This window comes from Callospermophilus lateralis, chromosome 1 (assembly GCF_048772815.1).
Source record: "Callospermophilus lateralis isolate mCalLat2 chromosome 1, mCalLat2.hap1, whole genome shotgun sequence".
NCBI lineage: Eukaryota > Metazoa > Chordata > Mammalia > Rodentia > Sciuridae > Callospermophilus > Callospermophilus lateralis.
Window position 1 is genome coordinate 34,148,574 of NC_135305.1, and position 27,621 is coordinate 34,176,194.

The following is a 27,621-nucleotide window of genomic DNA, read 5'->3' on the forward strand; positions in this document are numbered from 1 at the left end:
GCATCTATCCTGGTATATCGGCAGGTCTGGAAGCCCAACACCAAGGTGAAATACAGATAATCGGCACAGATACTACAAGACTATAGGTAGAAACTGTAATACATCAGATCCACACTGAAAAAAAGGAAATTACATACACAACATAAAAAAAACAAGAGAGGAAAGTGCCCCAAACAAACCAGGATACTATAATAACAGAACCCATAGACAGTGCAGTTAATGAAATGTCAGAGAAGTAGTTCAGAATGTTCATGATAAAAATGATCTGTATACTAAAGAATGACCTAAATGAGCAAATACAGGCAAACATTGATCACTCCAACAAAGGGATAAGAGAGCAAATACAGGCAACCATTGATGACACAAATAAACAGATAAGGAAGCAAATACAGGCATCCATTGATCACACCAACAAAGAGGTAAGGGAGAAAATACAGGTAGCAAAATATTACTTCAAGAAAGAAAGAGAGATTCTGAAAAACAAAAGATCAGAAATCCTTGAAATGAAGGAAACAATAAACTGAATGAAAAACTCAGTAGAAAGCATCCCCAACAGACTAGATCACTTGGTAGACAGAACAGCAGATAATGAAGACAAAGTATGCAATCTGGAAAATAAAGTTGACCCCCCAATGAAGATGGTAAGGAACCATGAGCAGAACATTCAAGAAATATGGGATAACATCAAAAGACCAAATCTAAGAGTTATTGGGATAGAGGAAGGCACAATCTCTTCAATGAGATAATATCAGAAAATTTTCCAAACATGAAGAATGAATTGGAAAATCAAATAAAAGAGGCTTATAGGACACCAAATATACAAAATTACAACAGACTGACACCAACACACATTATAATGAAAATGCATAGCATACAGAACAAAGAAACTATAGAATCAATAATACAATCAATAACTTTGACTTAACTCACATATGTAGAATATTGCACCCATCAACAAGCAAATACACTTTCTTCTCAGCAGCACATAGATCCTTCTCTAAAATAGAACATATATTATGCCACAAAGCAACTCTTAGCAAATATTAAAAAGTAGATATTACCCTGCATTCTATCAGACCATAATGGAATGAAATTAGAAATCAATGAAAAAATAAAATCTACGCCAACACCTGGAGTCTAAATAATATGCTACTTAATGAATAATGGCTTGCAAAATATGTCAAGGAGTAGATTAAAAAATTCTTAGAGGTGAATGAGAACACAGATATAACATTAAAATCTCTGGGACACTATGAAGTCAGTTCTAAGAGAAAAATTCATTGAATGGAGTTCATTCCTTAAAAGGAGAAAATGTCAACAATAAATGACTTAGCATTACATTTCAAAGCCCTAGAAAAAGAAGAACAAATCAACACCAAAAGCAGTAGAAGACAGAAAATAATTAAAATTCAAACTGAAATCAATGTATTTGAAACAAAAGAAACAACTGAAAATAATTGACTAAATGAAAGTTGGTTCTTTAAAAAAATAAATAAATTTGGGAGACCCTTAGCCATGCTAATGAAGAGAAGGAGAAATAAAACTCAAATTACTAACATACATGATGAAAAATGAAATATCACCACAGACACTACAGAAATACAGAAGATAATTAGAAATTATTTTGAAAATTTGTACTCCAATAAAAGAGAAAATATCAAAGGCATCAATGAATTTCTAGAGTCACACGATTTGCCCAAACTGAACCAGGATGATATACACTATTTAAATAGATCAATTTCAAGCAATGAAATAGAAGACACCATCAGAAGCCTACCAACTAAGAAAAGCCCAGGACCAGATGGATACACACACAAGATCTAGAAAACCTTTAAAGAAGAGCTAATACTAATACTAATACAATTTATTTCAGGAAACAGAAAAAGAGGGAGCACTTTCAAACTCATTCTATGTTGCCAGTATCACCTTGGTTCCAAAACCAGGGAAACACATATCAAAGAAAGAAAACTTCATGGCTGGGTTGTGGCTCAGTGGTAGAACAGCAACAAAGCATGCATGAGAACCAGGGTTCGATCCTCAGCACCACATAAAAATAAATAAAATAAAGGTATTATGTCCAACTACAACTAAAAATAAATAAATATTTAAAAAAAGAAAGAAAAAAAAACTTCAGGCCAATATCTCTAGTGAACATAGATTCAAAAATTCTCAATAAAATTCTGGCAAATCAAATACAAAAAAAAAAAAAAAAAAAATACCAAAAAGATTCTGCACCAGAATCAAATGGGGTTAATCCCAGGGATGCAAAGTTGGTTCAACATACAGAAATCAACAAATGTAATTCATCAGATCTACACACTTAAAGATAAGAGCCATATGATCATCTCAATAGATGCAGAAAAGTCATTCAACAAAATACAGTATCCCTCATGTTCAAAACCCCTAGGAAAACTAGCGATAACTTATCTCAACATTGTAAAAGCTATCTATGCCAAGCCTCAGGCCAACATCATTCAAAATGGAGAAAAATTGAAGGAATTTCCTCTAAAAACTGGAACAAGACAGGAATGCTCTCTTTCACCACTTCTATTTATCATAGTTCATTAAAACACTGGCCAGAGCAATTAGACATATGAAAGAAATTAAAGGGATACGGATAGGAAAAGAAGAACTCAAATTAGCACTATTTGCCGATGATATGATTCCATACTTACAAGACCCAAAAAATTTCACGAGAAAAACTCCTAGAACTAATAAATGAATTCAGCAAAGTAACAGGATACAAAATCAACAACTATAAATCAAAGGCATTTCTGCATATCAGTGACAAATCCTCTACTCCATTTACAATAGCCAAATAATTACAGTTATGTTATATTAGACAAAGATGATAAAATGTACATTGGAGAAAAGATAGCCACTTTGACAAACGGTGCTGGGAAAACTGGAAATCCATATGCAACAAAGTAATATTAAACCCCTATCCCTCACCATGCACAAAACTCAACTCAACATAGATCAAGGCCCTAGGAATTAAACCAGAGACACTGTGTCTATTAGAAGAAAAAATAGGGCCAACTCTCCATCATGTCAGATTAGCCCCCAATTTCCTTAATAAGACTCCTATAGCACAAGAATTAAAATCAAGAATCAATAAATGGGATGGATTCAAACTAAAAAGCTTCTCAGCAAAAGAAACAATCAGTGAGGTGAATAGAGAGCCTACAATGTGGGAACAATTTTTGACCACTTCCATATCAGATAGAGCACTAATCTCTAGGATAAAAATAACTCAAAAATCTTAAAACAGGGGCTGTGGATATAGCCCAGTTGGTAGAGTGCTTGCCTTGCCTGCACAAAGCCCTGGGTTCAATCCCTAGCCCCACACAAAAAAAAAAAAAAAAAAGAAAGGAAGAAAGAAAGAAAGAAAGAAAGAAAGAAAGAAAGAAAGGAAGGAAGGAAGAAAGAAAGAAAAGAAATGGAACACACCCCCCCCACACACACACACAAACAAAACAAAACAAAAACCAAATAACCCAATCAATAAATGGGCCAAGGATCTGAATAGAAACTTCTCAGAAGAAGATATACAATCAATCAATAAATATATGAAAAAATCAAAATTACTCTAAGATATCATCTCACTCCAGTCAGAATGGCAGCTATGAAGAATACAAACAACAATAATTGTTGGTGAGGATGTGGGGAAAAAGGCACATTCATATATTGCTGGTGGGACTGCAAATTGGTGTAGCCAATATGGGAAGCACTATGGAGAATCTTTGGAAAACTGGAATGGAACCACAATTTGACCCAGCTATCCCACTCTTTGGTTTATACCCAAAGGACTTAAAAACAGCATACTACAGGGACACACCACATCCATGTTTATAGCACCACAATCCACAATAGCTAAATTGTGGAACCAACCTAGATGCCTTCAGTACATGAATGGATAAAGAAACTGTGGTATATATGCACACAATGGAATATTATTCAGCATTAAAAGAGAATAAAACCATGACATTTGTAGGTAAATGAATGGAGTTGGAGAGTATAATGCTAAGTGAAGTAAGACAATCCCCCAAAAAACAAATATCAAATATTTTCTCAGATTTAAGGATGCTGATTCATAATGGGGTTGGGAGTGGGTGGCATGGGATGATTAGGTGAACTCTAGATAGGGCAAAGGGTAAAAGGGGAGGAAGGGGAAGAGAGGGAGCAGGGGAGTAGGAAAGATGGTGGAATGAGATGGACATCATTAATCTAAGTACAGGTATGAGGACACGGAATGGTGTGATTCTACTTTGTGTATAACCAGAGATATGAAAAATTTGTGCTCTCTAGGTGTAATATGAATTGCAATGCATTCTGATGTCATATATAACAAATGAAAATTTAAAAATCCCCCCTCAAAAAGAATAGATGAAAAGAGGGTGAAGGGGAGAGTTTAAATCAGTCTTGAAAACAATCGTAATTTCAAACATCTATAATCACATGAGAAATAAGATCAAGAAAAACATGAAAACTAACAGCAAACCTTCCCAAGATGGTAGCAAAGCAAAACCTGAATCAAGCACACAATTCTTTTCTAAAAAATTCTGCTGCCTATGACCAACATTTTATTCCTTTCAGAAAAGAATGCTATGGAAATTGAGCAAAGAAATACAGATTTAACTTTTTAGATTTCTAATTATATGACCATTGATTTCAGGTTAATTCATAAATATCTGTGTATATTTCATTTATATATTTCAACTTTATTTTTGATATCTTTAAATAGTTCACAAGTACATAGAAATGCTGATTATTTTTATTTTTTGTGGTATTGGGGAGTGAATCCAGAGGCACTTAACTACTGAGCCACATCCCCAGCCCTTTTTTGTATTTTATTTACAGACAGGGTCTCACTGAATTACTTAGGGCCTTGCTAAATTGCTGAGGCTGACTTTGAACTCAATATCCTCCTGCCTCAGCCTCCTGAGCCGCAGGTATTACAGACATGATCCACTACACCTGCCAAGAAATGCCAGTAATTTTGCATATAAAATTGCTAAAGACTGCTCAAATTTTATAAACAGAATTGCATTTTTCTTGCAGTATTTTCTTTATAAATGCCCAGTATTTTATTAAGGTGATAGATATCCTCTGCTACCATCTAAAATTATATGCCACAATTCTAAAAAATTTGACCAGATAAAATTACTAATTAGGAATGTCTTAAAATTTTACTTAACAGGATTTCTTTGAATATAGGCATAAAGTTATTGATTTTATTTTTAATAGCAGGGAAACACCCAAATGTAAAAACATGATAGAAAGTTGTGGTGGGCTCTAGATTGATCAAATAGCATGCGAAATGTCCACATTTGTGGATTTTGGAAATGATAAATACTTCATGATCTGCATAGCAAATAACTGTTAACTGTAGGTATACGATAAGAATAAAAAATGCTACACCTCAAAAAACAAACAAAATGAAACCCCCAAACTATTAAAATTCACCAAGTGCTTAATGTGCAAGTGTTATGGTTTAGATATAAGGTGTCCCCCAAAAGCTCACATGTGAAACAATGCAAGAACGTTCAGAGATGATATGATCAGACTTTGAGATTGGTACCCTAATCAGTGGATCAATCCACTGATATGAATTAATTAAGTTGGTGACTGTAGGCAGGTAGGGTGTGGCTGGAGGAGGAAGGTCACTAGGGGCATGCGTGCCTTTGGGTTTATATTTTGTCCCTGGTGACAGAAGTTTTCTCTGCTTCCTAGTGTCATTTCCTGAGTTGCCTTCCTCAGGCTCAGAGCTATGGAGATCTCATCCATGGACTGAGATCTCTGAAACCTGAGTCAAAATAAACTTCTTCTTTTTAAAATTGTTCTTGTCAGGTCCTTTGGTTACAGCAACAAAAAGCTGACTGGCACTGTGCTCTCTTACACATTTTACCTTTTTAAATTATTCATCTAATGCCTCTATTTTTCAAATACTTGACACTTTTGATCTAATGTTACATCAAACTTGATCTCTGAGGAAACCAGAACCGGTTAAACAGGTAGGAAGTGCCAGACAAAATGTAGCAGTGCCTCAGGCTAGCTTTTTATCCTCATAGATCCCAGTGGTGTTCTATGAGAAGACAGTCCCCAGAGAAGCCCGCCATGCTTCTAATGTCTAGGTTCTCACCGCAAAGTCTAATAGCATTGTAGAAACTTTGGCAAACATTTTTCTGGGTTCTATGCATTGTTCCCTTCTGAGGATGATGACATAGTTAGTTAACACTATGGAGGTACAGAAATATTGATTTATAGATTCTCAGGGAACACTAAGATGCTAAGGAGAAGTAAATTACAAATTTCCATGAACTGTTTTGTACTTTCTGCTCTGTCTCCTTAAACACCCCCACACAGAGGTTCCAACTTTAAAGCAATGAAAAATATTAAATTCTAAATTAAGACATTAGCAATCACTAAAGCTGTCTTCAGAATCAAGTTGAGAAGACTTTGCATTTGTTTTGCTTATTGGAGGATGAGAACCCAAGAGAAGAGAACTGTAACAATCCCTATATTTATCTATAGCTTAAAAAATTAAGCTTTGGGCTGGGGTTGTGGCTCCATGGTAGAGTGCTTGCCTGGCACATGTAAGGCACTGGGTTCAATCCTCAGCATCACATAATAATAAATAAATAGATAAATAATTAAATAATTAAAATTAAGCATAATTTTTGCTATATTCTATGGTGATTAATATAAAGTACAATCTTACGACAATTTTTATAATTAGAGGCATTGAATCTAAAGGATTTTTAGACTAATTTTATACATGTTTGCATAGTTTCTGGGAATTTACCGAAACAATTAAATAACTACACTCAAATCCTTGTTAAATATCCTTAGGCATAAGTTTCCAAATGGTGACATTCCTTGATTAAACTAAAGCCTAAGGGGAGGACAAATAAGCATTAGAAGTCTTTGATTTTTTTCTATTATCCACAAATTATAATCTCAAGCAGTCTTCTTTTAACTATTTTTCCTTTAAAATATATGAGCAATTATGCCATTGCTAAAATGTCATATATTCATGATGGAGATTTTGAATAAAAAAACTTGTAAATGAACTTTATGCTTTGTGGTCTTGAGAATTAAATAACTGGTATTCAAAGTAAGTTGAGAGTCAATACTAATTAGTCTTTCTCAGTAAAGCAGAGATCCAACAGAGTAAAAACTGCAATATACAGACCTGTTATCCCGGGGAGACAAAACAAATCTATTAAACCAAGGCAATTTAAAAGAATTTAAACCATAAAAACTGAAAATATATTTTAAATATGTTAAAAATATTTGTGTTTGTGAAATTTGCATTTTTAAATTTTTTTTTTATACCTATCCCATTTGAAGGCATTTCACGTTTTTACATAGCCTCATTAAACACGGAGCACGTACAGCTTTGATGTACAATGTGAGCGCTGGAAATAGGTCAGAAGTTACACCCTTTGGATAGAAACTTTCAGTAAAGGTAAAGGGCTTTGCCCAGGTCACAAGGCTGGAAATGTTGCAGCCATTGTAAGAAACAAATTAACTCAATCATTCTAACCCTAACACTTCTCTTTTGTATAGTAATAAGAGCATTGGACTCTCTTAAAAGTCTCTTCTAAAGCTAAAATTTTATAATGCTGCACCTCAGTTTCTTCATTTCTACAGTGGAGCAAACACTACTTGCTTGACTAGGTATTGCACCTAATAATCCACTCGTAGCTTGGGGAGCCGTGTAAAGTGAGGGTTGCTCCAGGTCTACTGGCCTTCAGCTTGTATAAGAGCAGGAGATTTGGGGAACCAGGGCTGGTGAGGAATTGTCAGGACTAGATAATGAAGACACTGGGGAAAACAATGGCATCCTTATCTCTCAAAGGTTAGAAAACAGCAACACATGTATGTATATATCAGGGAATATAAGGACTTGCAATAGAATCTAGGTGTGTAGAAAATGATATTCTAAGGGGGTTTCGTATGAAGTTAGGGGCTCAGGATAGAAATGAAAAAGGTCATACTAAAACACCTAGTCTGATTAAAGTTATAATATGTGATACATTATAACCTTATCATATTTCCTAGAACAGTCTAATAAACCTATAGTTTGGGTTTACACATGTGTGTGTGTAATAAATATGTGTATTTAAATGCACATAAATATATGTGCACATATATTTATATATGTACATATATAAAATATGTTGTATACTTTATATATACACATATATAATCTAATATATGTGTGTAACTATATAATATAGGGGATTCCCTTTACATATCCTTGGTCAGGACTGTGTAGCACAGCCATGCCGTCTTTCAAAGCAGGCCAGGTACCACAGATCTTCCACAGCAGAGGCAGTCAAGAAGGGCCGGGGATGGAGGTTGTGTTCTGTTAGCTACCTTACAGGGCCTGCCACTTGCTCCAAGATGACGGTGCAAGACCATCATGGATTGAAAAGACTTTTTAGGAGAAATCATGATCTTTGAACAGGAAGGCAAATATTTGTGTGATTGAGATTTTAGTAATTTCATAAACGAGAGGGCTGCAAGACATGAAATACCTTGAGATGACCACAGCAGTGACATGATTTAGTTTTCCTATTCTCAGGCAGATGTGGCCTGGAGAGACAGGGAGCAACACATATATGTATGGAATGAAATTATAAAGCAATGAACGAGACTTTCAAAGCACAAAAGAAACCAGCCCCTAGTTTTCTATTCAATGTTGCAAAACTGGTAGTAATGCAATGGAACCTGTTCTTGTCTCTTTTGGTTCTTCACTGCATTGGCCTTACATTTTACAAATGTAGCAAAGAAGACTTTTTCTGACAAGACCCTAAAAACTTTTGTAGACAATATGCCATAAAAAATTAGGTTTTCAAAAGTGGTTTTAATATTAACTCTTAAAATATGAACTTTGCTCTCATATGCATGCTGATAGCACTGAACTTTAAAATTACTTACCTTAAGCTTTGGACAAAATAGCTCTCACTTCAAATGGATCACATTGTTAACAACAAAAATCAGTTCTCACTCTATTTTATGCTTAGAAGAGAACCAATTGAGCTGAAACTGTTCACCAAGGTGGTAGCACTACCTCAAGACGTAATTTTCTAGGAACTAAATACTTCATAATTATGAAAGAAAATCAAATTATTTTCTAGTTATGCTCCTCTTAGATATAAAAATTGTTACACAAAAACTAGAAATAAGAAATCAACCTTGCCTGTAATATATTTTCTCTTCACTATACTGTTTTTATTTCTTGATGGAATGAAGTCAAACTCTAGCCATTATCAGGCCACTTTTTGTAAAACCAGGATATTCTGCCAGTTTGAGAGATGGGTAATTCAGTTCTCTGGCTTCTTTTTATTAATTTTCCAAAAAGAGCAAACAGAATTTTAAATGAAATTGTGTTGCTTTTCACTCTATTGAAATATTTCTGGTTAATCTTTTTTTTTTTCACCTAGTAGATTAGAATATGTTTATAGGCTCACTGTCTTTATCTATCCAGCACCTTTCTTCAAAAGTTCAGAACTGATGAAAAATTATTGCTAGTACTCAGGCAGCATCCAGACAGGATTGTCCTGGGGCATTAGATCTGTGAAGGCTGGTAACAGCTTTCTCCCAGGTAGAAACAATAGAACACTTTGAAATGAAGATGCAGACATCCCCCAGTGAAACAAGGCTGCAAAACAGCAAGAGAAGAAGCACACTTGCTATGGACATTTTTTTTTTTTTTTGCTTCAAGGACTTTTGGTTTATTATTTTATAATTTTTTTCTATGGAAAAGTGAACTTCTGAGCAACTTTCTTTTTTTTTACTCTTTTTAAATTTTATTTTAATTAGGTATATATATATATGACAGCAAAATGCATTTTGATTCATTGTACACAATTGCAGCACAACTTTTAACTTCTCTGGTTGTACATGATGTAGTGTCGCACCATATGTGCAGTCTTACATGTGCCTAGGTAATGATGTCCATCTTTCTCCACCATCTTTCCTGCCCTCCAGCACCCTCCCCGCCTTCCCTTCCCTTTGCCCAGTCACAGTTCCTCTATTTTTCACATTCCCCATTTTGGATCAGCATCCACTTATCAGAGAGAACATTCAGCCTTTGTTTTTTGGGGATTGGCTTACTTCAGGTTGCTTCCACAGTTTAGCTATTGTGAATTGTGCTGCATTACTATAGTATGCTGTTTTTAAGTTCTTTGGGTATAGACTGAGCAGTGGGATAGCTGGGTCAAATGATGGTTCCATTCCAAGTTTTCTAAGGAATCTCCATAATACTATCCAGAGTGGTTGCACCAATTTGCAGTCCCACCAGCAATGTATGAGTGTGCCTTTTCCCCCACATCCTCACCAACATTTATTGTTGTCTGTGTTCTTGATAACTGCCATTCTGACTGGAGTGAAATGAAATCTTAGAGTAGTTTTGATTTGCATTTCTCTAACTACTAGAGAGGTTGAACATTTTTTCATATATTTTTGATTGAATGTATTTCTTATGGAGATTAGTGCTCTATTTCACATGTTTGTGGCAAAAATTTGCTCCCTAAATGTAGGCTTTCTGTTCACCTCATTGAATGTTTCTTTTGCTGAGAAGAAGCTCTTTAGTTTGAGTCTATCCCATTTATTAATTCTTGATTCTATTTCTTGCACTTTAGAGTCTTGTTAAGGAAGTTGGGGCCTTATCTGACGTGATGGACACTTGGGCCTACTTTTTCCCGTATTAGGCTCAAAGTCTCTGGACTAATTCCCAGGTCTTTGATCAGCTTTGAGTTGAGTTTTGTGCATGGTGAGAGATAGGGGTTTAGTTTCATTTTGCTGAATATGTATTTCCAGTTCATCTTTTCTCCAATGTATGTTTTTGATGCCTTTGTCTAGTATAAGATAACTGTATTTTGTGTTTTCTATTCTGTACCATTGGTCTACATGTCTATTTTGGTGCCGATACCATGCCATTTTTGTTACTATAGATTTTTTTCTCCAGAATTTATAAAGAACACAAAAACTTAATGCCAAAAAACCAAACAATCCAATCAATAAATCAATAAATCCAATCTTGCTTCTTTTGGGAGCAAGAAACAGGAAGATTTTGGAGTTGGAGACATGGAGACATTTATTCACCTGGATTTTATGCTTTATGCAAAATAAGGGATATATTTGACATGGATTATCAATTCCATATTTTGCTGGCTCTTCTAAACTCCTAATTTTTTACACAATCAGAATTCAAGGTAAGCCAAGATGTTACCTAATCTCCTTTCTATGGGATGTTGGAGCTCTTTGTTTTTCTGGTTCCTATGGAAGCTCTGTGCTTAAAAAAGGAAGTAAGAATCAAATGTCAGGCACAAGGTGATTGTGTAGTGGTATCTTGGCAAGTTTAGGAGACATTTTGGATGGTGGTAGCATGTCTTGTATAACTTTCCTCTGGCACGAGAGAATGAAAGTTCTTGTTCTAAAAGCTATCAATATTTGGCAGCTTAGTCTGCCCTAATGAGTTACTTTCTCCTGCACTCTTGTTTTGCTGAACTCTCCTTTTCCTTCTTGTGGTGTATCTCTTCTTCTTCCAGATACTCCTTGTGCTAAATCCATAGAGTGCTTACTGCTGCTACCTCTCAGGGTGCTCCCATATATTGCTTAGAGTACAGGGTCATCTACTAGCCAAGGGGATGCCTTTGTGACTATTAGGAAAAGGCATCTTTCCTCTGGGTGGGAAAAATGAAAAGGCACCGTTTGGGGCTGATGTACTCCTTGAGTGAATGTTGGCAAATGAATCTATTCTTAGCAAATCAAAAGGCTCCCCTATCCCCAAGTACACACACACACACACATGTGCCAAGGTGCCAGGTGTGGTGAGATACACGCGGGCTGGGTTTTGCCTGCTGGTGGGACACTCTGCATCTGGCACATGCTGTTAACTCCCTGGGGAGGCCCCGCAGAACCTTTGGTTGGTACAGGCTTTCTCTCTGCTGATGCCATGTGTACTTAATACTGTCTGCCCCACATTAGTGTCATGGAAGCCAGGACCCTTGGACCACTGGGAACTCGAGACAAGTATTTCATTGGAACTGTCCTTCACTCTTCTCTTCATGGGAGAAGCAACTGAAAGTTAAAGATGGGCTTCTGACTGTAAGCACCCTCTCAGGGACTAGAACCTTAATGTGTTTTCTCTAGGTGCTGAGAAATGCCTAAATGGGAAATTTTGTTTCAGAATTGGGGAAGCTAATAAAATCTTTCCTGCTTAAAGGTTGGGAATCCAGAGGTAATCTGACTTGGACCATTTCTCTTACCTTTGCTCTCCAAGAAGCTTTACTGTTACTCCCCTCCTCACAGGGTGGAAATTTTCTTTATAAAATAAACAAATATCCTTGTCCCAGAAAGGATTTGTTTACATTAGAAAAATAAGATTTCTTTGTCTTGGAAGAAAATTTCTTTAAAAATAAACTTCTTAGCCAAACTCAGTGTTGCATGTCTGTAATCCCAGAAATTTGAGAGGCAAATGTAGGAGGATCAAAAGTTCAAGGTCAGCTTCCACAGTTTAGTAAGCCTCTATCTCATGAAAAAACACAAAATAAAATAAAATAGGACTGGGGTTATAGCTCAGTGGTAAAGTGTCCCTGGGGTTCAACACTCAATAACAAACCCCCCCACCCCGACAAAACAAAACCTTTCTTAGTTTTTGCACAGCAAAGGAACAATTAACAGATGGAAGAGAAAACTTACAAAATGGGAGAAAATATTTGCAAACTACAAACATGATTAGAAGTTAATATTCAGAACATATAAGAAACTCAAAAGCAAAAAACAATCTGATTTTAAAAATGGGTGAAAGATCTGAATAGATATTTCTCAGAGGAAGATATACAAATGACCAACAGGTATGGAAGAATAATCATCACTAATCTCCAGGGAAATGCAAATAAAAAATGCACTGAGAAGTCACTTCACTTCAGTTAGAATGGCTGTTAACAAAAGACAAAAGATATTAAGTACTCATGAGGATGTGGAGAAAAGGGAACCCTTACACACTGCAGGTGGGAATGTATTACAGCCATTATGGAAACAGTATGGAAGCTCCTCAAAAAATTAGAAATAGAACTACCATATGACTCAACAATCCTACCCCTGGATGTATACCCAAAGGAAATGAAATCAGTATGTCAAAGAGATTCCTGCACACCCATATTCAGTCACAATTGCCACCAAATGGAATCAACCTACATGTCCATCAATAGATGAATAAGGATATATGGTACATATACACAATGGAATATTATTCATCCATAGAAAGAAAAAAATTCTGTTATTTTCAATAATATGAATAAACCTAGAGGACATTATATTAAGTGAAATAAACCAGGCACAGGAATACAAGTACCATATGATCTCACTCATAATTTGAATTTTAAAAAGTCAATCTCATAGAAGTAGAGAGTAGCAGGATGATAACCAGAGGCTAGAGAGGGTAGGGACAAGGTAGGGATGGGGAGAGGTGGGTCAATAGGTGTAAAGTTACAGTTGGATAGGGAGGAATAAGTTCTGGAGTTCCACTGCACATCAGAGTGACTATAGTCAATAATGTATGTGGCCTTCAAAATAGCCAGAAGAGAGGATTTTGGATGTGTTACCACAAAGAAGCAATAAATGTTTAAGATGACAAATATATTTGTTACTCTGATTTGATGCTTACATAATATACACATGCATGGAAACAATACATTGTATTCCATAAATTTGACAATTATATATCAATTAAAACTAAGAACTAAAAAAATAAACTTTCTTTATCATGGTTTGAGAGGGTCATATATCACTGTAACCCATTCTCTTGGTCAAAACTCAGTCACAAGATCATACCTAACTGCAGGACAGCCTGGAAATTAGTCTTTCCATGTTCCCAAGAAGAAAATGACATTGTATGGAAACTCTCCTGTTATGGGCACCTCAAAGTAGGAAGCACGGTGCTTAGAATAACTCAGAATGCCATTAAGCTCCAAACTGGTGTGCAGTTACCAGGTGCCATATTTACTAGAAAGGGATATTTAATAGAGGGGAGGAGAGGTGGACACCCAGCTCCTATAGAAGCTACCAGTTTCAGAATTTTGGAGTTCCTCTCCTGTGATAACAACTCCAACTTTTTTCTTTCTTTCTTTCTCATCTCTCAAGTCTGCTTGCCCTCATCATAGGAATCTCCAAGGGAAAAAGTGGGACAACTCACATATTGCCATAAGCAATTAAAGTCTGAGCTCTGACCCAGAAACTTTGCGTTTGCTTTTAGGAAAAATAAATAAATATAGGCATTTAACACCACACTTGAGATTCATTTATATGCTTATGCTTCCTTGTCTTCTGTTAGATGTAGTGTTCAGAAGAAGAGTCTCAGGTCTTAGGGAAAATCAGAGTCACTAGATAGAAGGCACCTGTGTTTCTACATGTTGGTATGCAGAAGACAGCCCTGTTGTCTATACTGGAATGATGTGAGCAAGAAATTTTCCTTTGACATTTTAAAGTCTCTGGGATTTTTCTGGTCATTTATAGCAGCTGTACTTTAATATAGTAGGATATTGGTTCTTATGATTACTTAAATTCTAAATTAATAGAAGACTAGATTCTATAAATCTCTCAGATCGATGGATATGATAATTTTTATCCTTAGGATTATTTCCCAATATTATGTTAAAAATTGAAATAATTTTTAAAAACATTATTCAAAATACTTAGCATAATGTCTATAAACAGTGCAAGACATGTTATATTATAATAATACTCATGTAGAACATTTGATATAATAGGTTTATTCAGACTTGATTTAAATTTAAATATGTAAATGTCCCTTTTGAAGGAGTTTAGTGTATTATATTGTAATGACATTCAGCCTCACTTTAAAATGTAGCTAATTTAGATCATTTCAGAGAAAATGACAACTGCTCCCTTGTTACAAAGAGCATAAATTGGATGATTTATAATTTTTACTGACTAAAGTTAATCACTGATGTTAATAATACTTTATACTTACATAACACTTTGCTTCAGTATATTTAATGTCTATTTTCACAAATGCTCAAAACATCTCTAAAAGCCAGGGAGGAGACAGTATTTAGTGAATGAGTGTGTGTGTGTGTGTGTGTGTGTGTGTGTGTGTGTATGTGTGTGAGTATGTGTGTGTCCCTGGCTGTCCAACGGTCATAATGGATGAGAGACAAGTCCTTCTATGCCAGGTGTTTCCCCATAAACTCCATGGAAACTGTGATGCTGGTGTGGAAATAAAATAAACATGTGAGGACAGAGATTATTTGTACGAGTTTGGCAAGTTGAGAATCTGTTGGTAAGTGTAGGTGTCTGGGGGCAGCAGAGTCCAGGACATGACCACAAATGTCCATGGGGGTGGTACCAGGTCAGTATTCCAAGTAGACTGGTCTTGTCGGGCGATCTTGACTGTGATTTGCTTCTTTTGGTTCCTACTTTTCTTCGGTATTTCTCAAATCTCCTCATTATGTTTGAGTAGATAGATAGAAAGATATGAGGAAGGGAAGTGGGGAAGAGAAATTCTGATTCCTCTTCTGGAAGGCATCCAACTGGCCCTCACACCACCCAGGGCCACCCAGAGATCCCTTTCTTATACAGACAGCTGCTTGTGAACTTGGAGAAAATGGATAGTCAATGCTGGGAAATATTCAACATGGTGAAATTGGCACAGATGTACTAACTTAAGTGAAAACATCTACACCCACTCCAAATAAAGAATTCATGATGGGAGGATCCAAAGCAGGCCTTAAAAGCCCACAATGTGGGAGATGCCAGGCCACCTGCCTCTCTTGGGATGGGCCGCTCCACACTCTCTGGAGTGTACTTTCCTGTACTTTTTCTTTGCTCCATAAATGTGTCTGCTTGTTTATCTGCTCTATGTCTCCTTCTTTCAGGAAGAGAATGGAGGAACCTTTGCCTGGACCATTGGATTCTGGGAGCTAACCAATATTCTAAGGCATACTCTATTTTCTTCAAGTTGGCCTGAGTTGGTTTTTATTTTTAGCAACCCAAACTTTGACTGCCACATAGTTTGTGAGATTATTATCTTTTGGTGTCAATTTTTTTGTCGAAAGAAGTTGGTGCCAGAAGGAGAAAGAATTTCTAAAGTCTGCTCAGGGAACCAGAGTAGCTGCCTGAGTGAGACCCACTTGCCTCTGTGGTCCCTAGCCCGGTAGTCGATGTTCTGCCTCCCTGCCAGGACTCCTGAAGCTCTGCTGTCCTCAAAAACATAAAACGTCTAATTCTAATTGCTATTTCAACCTCAGTTGAACTTTCATTTCCTCTGGGAAGTTTCCAAGAGCTTCTCTTCCTTCTTAGCTACCAACTGTGTTCCCATAAAATGTCCTGCACGCCTCACGTTGCTTATCACACTGAGCTCTAGTAGGCAGGGTCTCCCACTAGACCAAGAGAAACCTGGAGAGGAAGCTGGTGCTATTTGTCCCTGTATCCCAGGCCTAATATACAGTAGGTGCTCAATGAATGCTTGTTGAGCAATCCTGAAAAGGAAGTATTTGGACTTCTATTTTCTCACATTCCTAAGCTGGAAAGCGACATGCTTTGACAGTTCCATGCTGTTTCTCTCGGCCTGGCTGGGCAGTAAATTCTTTCATGTGCATGATCTCTTTGGATGTTAGTGACATCATAAGGTCATGGACTAAATGTAGGATTTAAGAGTTATAAGAGCACTTTGAGGATTACATGTCACAAACTCAGAATTTTTAGAACAAGAAAACTGAATTTAGCCATTTTTATTCCCATGCTGACTACCATAGATCATTAGAAGCCACATCTATGGTCATTAATCTGTTCTTGTAATTTCCAGCCCAGTGCCCTACCCCTGTACTACTGTGTCCTTTCCTAATGAAGTTGTGTGGGTAGTTCCCAGTAGAATATCTGGCATGTCCCCTGGGGAGGGAAGCGTAGTGACTGTTTGCTGCTCTCCTGCAACACAGGCGCCATGCCGCACTCTCTGTTTTCCATGTTGTTAGTTTTTCAGTAATACAAGTAGGTGTTATTATCTATATTTTAGAAGAAAGGGATCTGTAGCTCTGTGAGGCAAGGACACAAGCTGAGACCCAAACTTGAAACTGTATGACTCAAAAGCTGTGGAACAATTAGATGAGTATACAGAAAGAATCCTCCCGGACACAGTGGAAGTTTGTACAAGTGACTTATCGCAGAAAGCTCCATCTGGGCTTTTTGGTCTTCCACTTACCAAGTTCTGCATTTCCTTAGTCTAGTCCTGGTTTGTTGTTAAAAATCTCCTTTTAGGTCATGGACTAAATGTAGGATTTCAGAGTTATAAGAGCTCTTTGAGGATTACATGTCACAAACTCAGAATTTTTAGAACAATTTTCCTTTTCCGTTTCTCCTAAAACTGAAAAGATACCATGTAAGCCTTGGGAACAGTATAGGCATTATTCTGGTAAGAGGAAAAATCCCACATTAAAAGCTATTTAATTTAGGGCTCGTGAAGTTTGGGGATGGTTGATTTAGTTACAGGAGTCTTTCCTTATTTGTCATGACAAGGATGTCCTTGATTTGATATTTTCTTTTTTCTTCTTCCTGAGTAACATACTCCCTTCTCTAGCCCATTCCAGCAGGGTCCTCATCAAACTGGCTCAGAGCTCTCCTCTTCCTAGAAGTCTTCCCATTCCACCATTCAGGCTTTTACTACCTCCCTCTGCATTCCATACATGTTAGAAGGAGGATTAAGAAGACAGATACTCTTGTCTTCAAACTATCAGGCAATGCTCTATACAAAACATCTCAGAAATACCATTTCTTCTCAAAAATCTGGAGCTAAATGACCTTTATTTTAATTAGAAGTAATTTAGAAATCCCAGTCTACCCTGGTCTTGTACAGATGAGGAGACAGATGTGGAGAGGTTAGGATGACCTGCGCAGGGTTGAATCTAATAAGTGGCAAAACTGATATAGTTTTGCTTCCTCCTATGTTCAGTGAAAAGTGAGAGAAAAAAACAAAACAAAACAAACAAACCAAAAAACCACAAGAAATTGCCAGTCACAAGACTGAGGGCAAGTAAAGTCTCCTTTTAGCGCATTCTCATTTAGAAGAAATAGTTTTTGCCTCTCTCTTGCTGTCTTTCCCTCCCTGCTTCCCGACTCCTCCTCCCGTTCCTAGTCTTGCCTTTTTCTCTGAACAATGTTAGGCAGCTGCTGAATGGCAGCTGTTTCTCCAGGTTTTCTTCCAAGCACATACTGCTCAGCAGGTGTCCTTTGTCCATTGGCATTAGGGACAAAAGCCTTCATAAAAATAGTTCAGAGTTCCTACAACCAGTCTTGAAGGACCATAACAGGGGGCTAGTTAAAAGTTCATTGCTTCCAAATCTCTGGACACTTGTGTCCTTTCAAATTCTCCTTGGATTGTCTTGGAGCTCTTTCTAGGGTCTCAGAAGGTATGCTCTAAGGTTCCTATACCGTTGTTCTAGGCACAAACTATTTGAACTCTCATTAGAATGTTAACATAAAATCAGATGAACGATGCTTTTATGGTTTCTAAAAGTCATAACTGTGAGTTCCTAACCACTTTCCATATTCTGAATAATTTGGAGGGGCAGATTCCTTATGAAGTATTCCCATCCCAAAGTAATACCTAGTAAATTTCTCCAATGTTAAGGCCCCTAGGGACTAGCAATTAATGTTATAAAAGACAAAAATAGTTCAGTCTATGAAGTTGATGTTATCTTCACTTTAAGATATCAGAAGTAAAGTTTGTTAAGTTTAGTAACTTGTCCAAGGTCATCTAGCTATGACTGGGAGCTGCGATCTGAAACTAGGTGCAGTTCATTCCTACACCCAGGCTCCGTCTCACGCCACCCTCTGCCTCTGCAGTAGAACTTACTAGATCACAGGGGCTTCCAGGTTTTAGTGAGTCCCCGGATGGAAGGAGTGCTGCATCTATCTGGCACACACATGCTTAGTGACCCTCCTTTTCCTTTCCTCCTAAAAATGAAAAGATACCATGCAAGCCCTGGGAACAGTAAAGGCATTACCCTGAGCTCTGGTAAAAGGAAGAAATCCCACATTAAAATCTATTTAATTTAGGGCTCATAAAGTTTGGGGTGGTTGATTTAGTTAGAGGAGTCTTTCCTTATCTGTCATAAAAAGGATGTCCTTGATTTGGTATTTTCTTTCTAGAAGTTTTTAAGGTTCTGAAATAGAATAAACTCTCTCTCTCTCTCTCTCTCTCTCTCTCTCTCTCAGTACACACACACACACACATACACACACATGTATATCCATATATAATATACATAATGCACAATATATGGCAATATGAGGCAGGGAAACGATTTTCTTTTTCTAATTTTTTTATTCATCTTTAATCCTAAGAAAAGTTGCCTTTGGGTACAGTCTTGCTTAAAATAAGGCCACCTGAGGGTCTTCCCTGGTAGAAAATGGCTGCTCCTTTTGACCAAGTCATTTCTATGAAATGATAAAGAGAAAAAAAGAAGACTTTTACAAAGCTTTTACAACTGCTTAAACAAGAACTTTATAAATGGAAGTTGTGACAAGTGACCTTAGATCTCTGCATGGGCAAATTAGTAGCAGAAGCCTTCACAGCCTGGGCCAACATGAAAGAATTGGACAAGTACATTTGAAACAGAGTTCACCTGTCTTAAAGAGAAATACACATTACTCTCAGAGTCTAGATAATGAGGTCTATATGGGTAGAGAGATTTCTTCATTAATTCCCAACCTGCATATCTAAAATTCAATTAAAAATTAAAATCTTATGAGAGTACTCTATATAGAATCATGACTAAGAATACATAGAAAATACAATAAAAATAATTTACTAATCTGAATAAAGCTTTCCTTTAAATCTTACCCAGTCCTTATAAAAAATTCTTCTGAGCTTTAATCTAAGATTTAAAATTCCTTACAACTATTGCTATTCCTTTTTAGTATACTTCTAACTCATCTTGCTGCAGATTCATGCATTATTCAGTGTATACATGCTTTGAGTCAGGCTGTGCTCATTGTGAGGAATACCAATAGCAGTTATGTTTCTGAAAAAATAAAACAAGGAAAAGTTGGTAAAGTTAAAAAAAAAAAAAAGTAAAGTTGCTTCTTTAAATTCTGTTGTTGAACTGTCAATGATTCTGGAATCCTGCATAAGACAACTCTATTTTGGTTTAAGTGCACAAGGATTTAGCACTGATAGGAAATGCTTGTGTTTAATAAGTATGCTTTTTTCAACTTTGTAAAGAATTCTGGACAAACCACAGAGGCTACTACAGTCTTGAGGTGGGGGTAGCAGTATATTCCTAATTTCCCCCTCCCAGGACATAACCAGGAATCCACTAACTCAAGACTTCACAGCTATCAGCCCTCCCACCCCACAAGCTCCTGCATACAGAGAGCTAGGACAAAGTGCTCCTTAGTGGTGTCGGCCAGAAGTAGAGAGGACAAGCATTCCAGGCTTTGTAAGGGTCCCATGAAGCTGTTTACATATAAACTGCAACACCCAGAGTAGGCAGTTTCTCACCTGTTGCTTTCTGATTCCTCAAAGCTTTAATATGAAAACTTCCTCTATAATGAAGGAAGTGGCATGACAGTAATAAGATAGGAAGATAGCTGAAATATGGGGACAAATGTTCTAACAAAGAGTGACACCAGCATGTCTCAGTATTATATTTGTGTAATCTCCTAATTGAAGTACTTTTTTTCCTACTACAATGGAAATGTCTTCAAGAATTCAAACAGGAAACTAAAGACACAGAAATATACAGCCCCACCAATATCCTCAAAGCCCAGGCAGGCCCAGGACAGCCCCCGTGACACCTGCAGAGCTCGCGCTGGGTCCAAGCTTCATCTTTGGACACATGGCCCAATGCCAACTCCTCCGCCCCACCAACCTGATACTCACTCCGTTGCTGAAAGCAGCTGCATCCCTCTTGGGATACTTTTGTGGCCATCTTTAGTTATGGCAACTCCCAGCTTGGAACACCTGCTGGGCAAGTATCCATAGTCCCCAAATCCCTCCTCTCCCCACAGCCACTAACCCTGCACAGTGACTGCCCAATATAAAACAGCTCTCCAAAACAGGTGTGCAGTCCCCAGAGCGCAACCCAGGAAACCTCCCGAGAGAAAGGTCCCTGATTAGGAAGTAGAAAGGGAGAGGGTGAGTGAGATACAGTTTAGAGACTGAATTAGAGACCAGGAACTGTGAGGTCTATAGGCAATATAAGGAGATAGGACCAGGCCCCCACATCACACAAGCAGGCTCCAAAGGAGATCCTTGGGGTGCAGTTTTATGGGGGATCAGCTGGTGCCATACCCCACTTTCAGGTGTCCTGCATCCAAAGACCAACCCTCCCACTCTGCTAACCTTCAACATCCTGAGGGTGGAGATACCAGGAAATAACAGAAAACACCACCTATTGGATGAGAAGGGAAACAGGAAAGATACTGAACTCCAACTAAAAAAAAAAAAAAAAAAAAAAAAAATCCTTGTTTCTTCCTTCAAGAATTTCTTTCTCCCTCTCTATTCTCCCACCTTCACATCCCCAACATTTGTGAAACCAAGAACTTTGCATGAATTAGGATACTGAGGCCTGGGATGTCTGAATAATATATAACAGTTGTGTTTTATATTCTTTTATCTCCTATTTTTACATTTTTTATTTTTCTTAATATTTATGTATACTTGTTTTATACATTCTATTGTCTTCCCACTTACTTGTCTCCCCCAAATCACTTCCTTGCTCTTCCCCTGCTACTAACCATCTTCTTTAGATTTTTCTTCACACTAACTAAGATCTAACAACTTTATATCTTCACCTCCTACCCCCTCAACATCTCATCTTACACCTCACCCCTGGTTCTTTGTCCACCATCAGAAACTGTAAACCCCTTTGCAAACCTATTGTTTATATTGTAGAAATTAATTGTGTTCACCATTTCTGTGTATTGTGACAAAACTGTAAATGCCTTAATAACAAACATTTGGTTTAAAGTTGTACATTAGTTGTATTGGGATCTATTAACATTGTTTTTCCCTTCAAACAAGAGGTATTGGTACCCTGTAGCAGCATTATAAGCCTAAAGGGTAAAAAAAAAAAAAAAAAAAAAAAAAAAACAGTAAAGCCATAGATCTGCAGTGCTAGAAGAAAAGACACATGAGCACATAAAAAAAAAAAAGGGAAAAAAGTGCCTCAAACAAGTCAAGATACTACATTATTAGAATCCATGGCTAGCACAACAGAAGAAATGACAGATAAGGAGTTCAAGATGTACATAATTGGGCCTGGGGATGTGGCTCAAGCGGTAGCGCGATTGCCTGGCATGCGTGCGGCCCGGGTTCTATCCTCAGCACCACATACAAACAAAGATGTTGTGTCTGCCAAGAACTAAAAATAAATATTAAAAAAAGATGTATATAATTACAATCTTCTATGAATTAAAGGATGATATAAGAGAACAAATACAGACAGCAAAAGATTATTTTGAAAAAGAGCTACATAAGCAAATACAGGAAGTGAAAGATTACTTCAATAAGGAGATGGTGGTTCTGAAAAAAAATAGAAATCCTTGAAATGAAAGAAACAATAAACCAGATTAAAAGCTCAATAGAAAGCATCACCAACTGATTAGACTAGTTGGAAGACAGGACCTAAGACAATGAAGACAAAATATGTAATCTCATAAAGAATGTAGATCACCATTTAGGTTATGTGCGGATTTTCCAATCCAGACTCTGAAAGCTAGAAGATCCTGGAACAACATATATCAAACTCTGAAAAAAAATGGATAACTGAGAATCTTATATCCAGCAAAATTAAGCTTCATATTTTGATGACAAAATAAAAACCTTTCATGATAAACAAAAGTTAAAAGACTTTACAACTAGAAAGCCTGTACTATAGAACATCCTCCACAAAATATTCCAGGAAAGAGAGCAACTACACTAAAGGAAAGGCTAATCAAAGGAGAACCAACTTAAGTTAAAAACCAAAAATAAACCCAAATATCTGGGAATACAAATCTTGTCTCAATAATAACACTGAATGTTAATGGTCTAAACTCATCAACTAAAAGAAATAGACTGAAATATTAGATTTAAAAAAAAATACCCAACAATATGCTGTCTTCAAGAGACTCATCTCATAGGAAAAGACATCCACAGACTGAAGGTGAAAGGTTGGGAAAAATCATACCACTCATATGGACTATGGAAACAAGCAGGGGTCTCCATCCTCATATCAAATCAAGCAGACTTCTTTGTCCACCATCAAAAGCCAAAGTTAATTAAAAGAGATAGAGAAGGACATTTCATACTGCTTAAGGGAACCATTCATCAACAAGACATAATAATTATAAATATATACTCCCCCCAAAATGGAACATCTGTATTCATAAAACAAACTCTTCTCAAGTTCAAGAGTCAAATAGACCACAACACAATAATTCTAGGTGACTTTAACATACCTCTTTCACTACTGAATAGATCTTCCAAATAAAAGCTGAACAAAGAAACTATAGAACTCAATAATACAATCAATAACTTTGAGTTAACTCACATATATAGAATATTTCATCCTTCAACAAGTGAATACAATTTCTTCTCAGAAGCACATGGATCTTTCTCTAAAATAGACCTTATATTATCCACAAAGCAACACTTAGCAAATACAAAAAAGTAGAGATACTATCCTATACTTTATCAGATTATAATGGAATGAAATTAGAAATCAATGATAAAATAAAAAATAAAAGCTACTCCAACACCTAGAGACTAAATAATATGCTACTGAATGAACAATGGCTTGTAAAAGTCATCAAGGAGGAGATTAAAAAATTCTTAGAGGTAAATTAGAACACTGATACAATGTATCAAAATTTCTGGGACACTATGAAGGCAGTACTAAGAGAAAAGTTCATTCATGGAGTTCATTCTTTAAAAGAAGAAAATATCAATAAATGACTTAACACTACAACAAAATTGTGCAGACAATATGGAAAGCAGTATGGAGAATCCTTAGAAAACTTGGAATAGAACCACCATTTGATCCAGCTATCCCACTCCTCAGTCTATACCCAAGAGACTTAAAAACAGCATACTACATGGATGCAGCCACATCCATGTTTATCGCAGCACAATTCACATTAGCTAAACTGTGGAAGCAAACTAAATGCCATTCAGTAGACGAATGGATAAAGAAAATGTGGTATATATATACACAATGGATTACTATTCAGCATTAAAAAAGAATAAAATCATGACATTTGCAGGTAAATGGATGGAGTTGGACAATAAAATGGTAAGTAAATTTAGCCAATCCCAAAAAGAAAATGCTGAATGTTTTCTCTGATCTAAGGATGGGGTTGGGAGGTGGGGAGCATGGGAGGATTAGAGGAGCTCTAGATAGAGCAAAGGGGAGGGAGGGAAAGGGAGGGAGCATGGAGATAGAAAAGATGGTGGAATGAATGGACATCATTACCATACGTACATGTATGAAGACACAAATGGTGTGACTCTGATTTGTGTACAACCAGAGATATGAATTGTGCTCTCTTTGTATAATATGAATTGAATTGCATTCTGCTGTCATATATAACAAATTAGAATAATCAAAAAAGATACAGAAATGACAGTGACATGGTCTCTGCCATTAGGGAAGACTATCTGGGGAGAGGGGCACACTACGACTGATTTAAATGTCACAATCAGGGTATGTCTAAAGCTCCTTTTCATAATTTTTAATTTTTTTGTGTGGTGCTGTGGATTGAACCTGGGGTGCTCTACCACCAAGCTACATCCCAAGTATTTATTTTTAAAGACAGGGTCTTGCTAAACTACCCAGGCTGCCCTTGAAATTACTATCCTCCTGTCCTAGCCTCCTCAGTAAATGGAATTTCAGGTGTGCACCACCACACCCCACTAAACTTTCTTTATTTTGATTTGAAGTTTAAAATCAATGTCATTTGAATGCCACAGATGAATGTATAGGAAGTAATTAAAATTGTTGATATTTTTAATTTAAGAAACTGATTTCTTTCTCATTAAGGTCAAAGATTTATAAGTCATTCCTGTTGTAGAAGTAAATATGTGCTAGTGAAACGGAATAACAAGGTAAAACTCCTAAGGTCATTTAACAGTGGCATCAAAACATATTCAAAAAGAAGGAAAATAATGGTACCCAGTTGAATTTGGTCCGAGAAGCTGTCAGGTTTTGCTGTGGTGTGCTTTCAGTGCTACGCTGGTTACATCACAGATACTGAGAGCCATATAAGCGATCAAAGGAAAAGAAAATATTTTGTTCCTGTTTGATTTATGTTGTTTTCTCAGCCATAAAAATTAAACAAGAACCACTGTGTACAAATGGGCTTTGAATTCCACACTCCCTCCTAATTTCATGCATTAATTTGTGCTATTTACTTTTCTGGAGAATATATTATTAAATTACATTACAAGGTTCTGACTTATTATTACATTACAAGGTCCTGACTTCTCAAGTTCAGAAACATTCTATCTCCAGACAGAGATTGTCATAATCAAAGTGTTTATAGATACCTAAAGTTTCAATTTCAGAATATGTGTACTATAATCTGTATTTTGGTGTATCTGCACTTTTAAATAATTACACAATTATAATGAAGTTGGACTTGCATTTTATTATCTTTTTGAGTTAAATACACACAAATTTTAAAGAAGGGGAACACTTCTTCATATTTGGGGATTTTAAGTCATTTGGGTCATTATTTTCCTCTTTGGGAAGTGAGCTTGGAAGTTTAATGTCATAATTAGACATGATTTAGTGCACAAACATAGAGCATTTAAGATGATATCAATAGAGAAAATTGATCTCTAGCACATAAAATGGAATCAATTTATGTTCTCTTCATCAATCACTGACCAGCAAAAATATTACAATTAACAAGGTTCTGGGAAATAAATGTGAAAACAATATAAGGAATTAGTCAATTTTGTGCAAGGCCACAAACTCCCACAGCTACTCTTATGATTTTTCAAATTCCACTCAACAGTCATGTATTTTTATTTCTTGAAATGCAAAATTACTAAGTAGTCATCTAATCATGGAAGCATACACAATAGATTGCCTGGAACTTGGCAGGGAGGACCTAGGATTTTTTTAAATCTCTGTCTTAAATGCTCAGAGGAGGAGATAAATTAAAAAGGCAGAAGAAATGCAGATCAATCCTGTCTCCTCATATGCTTCCCAAGAACCAAAATGTAGAGATTGTTGTGATACCTTGAGGACTAATGGGTCCTTGGATGGGGTAAAAGATATGTAGCGGGAAATGAGGGTCAGGACTCTGAGATCCGGAAGCAACACTTTATTAGTGGCACCACAGCCCAGAGGGATAGTTCCCAAAGCCTGAGCCCTGAGCACAGCAGGGCTTTTACTAATATACATAAGCAAGTTTTGGGTACATCAAGGCAAGGGAGTTGTGAAATTCTTTTGGAGGGTGCATTTTATATTCCTTATCTGGGTTCAAGCTTAGGGACTCTTAGCTCATACATCTCAGGGACTTTTACTGCACTAAGCCTAAAGGGGGATTGTTCTTTCTGTTGCTTTATTTCCTGCTTCTGCTACTGCGGTTTTCTGTTATAGGTACCTATTAGCTGCGGAAAGCCTCTATGGTTAAATCTCAGTAAGCAGAGCTGCTGTGTGTCAGTGTGCAAACCACAATCTCTCAGCTCTTAAGCTGCTAAAGTTCCCATTTTGCCCTACCACTGATAAGCTAGTCTTCAGTATTAAGAGATCCTAAACATACAGTTCTAGATATCCTATGTTTCTCCTGATAATAATAACAAAAACCTTATTTATTTGAATTCTTACCTTGTCAAAATCAAAGTTCTATAGATACCTCAAGTTTTAATTTCAGAGAAATATTATTTTATCTGAATTTGAAAATTTGCAAATCATTTTCAAATTAGTAGTTGACCATTCTCTAGGATCAGTGAATGCCAACAATGAATTTGGAGCCACTTTGAACTCCAGGGTATTTTTAGGCCTCAAATATTCTTGTTTGCTAGATGCTGCCAATTTTTATCTTTTTTCTGACAGCAGGTATCTGCATATTCCACATCTGTTTATCTAGTATGCCTATTAGAAAAGTTGCTACTTCCTTCAGCTAAAGTGAGACTTTAATGAACATTACAGGGACAGATCACATGCCTAATGACAGTGCTGCTTCTTTCAGGTAAGCTGGCAACACAACTTTTAATGAGCATAATCAGAAATGAGATGCAGTTACTGCCTTCAGAAATGCAGATCACCAGGAAATGATGATTATTACCCAATCATTTCCCTAACAAAGTGACAGGGAGGCCACCTGAACTGGGAGATACCTTGAAGAGAAGCAGCTAATTGCCACCCACCATTCACTGAGGACATATGACTAACAGACTGGAATGACAATCAATGAGACAGTTGGTGAGGAGGAAGGTTCCAGAGACAACTTGCCCACCAGAGACTGATGGGGGCAAAAGGCATCGAGAAAGAAGCAAAACAAGCATGTGAAGGTGACTTAGAGGACTTTTTTAAAATATAAAGTTTGGGGGTAAAAAAATGTCTTGCATCTTAGTTGAGTACACAAGAAATA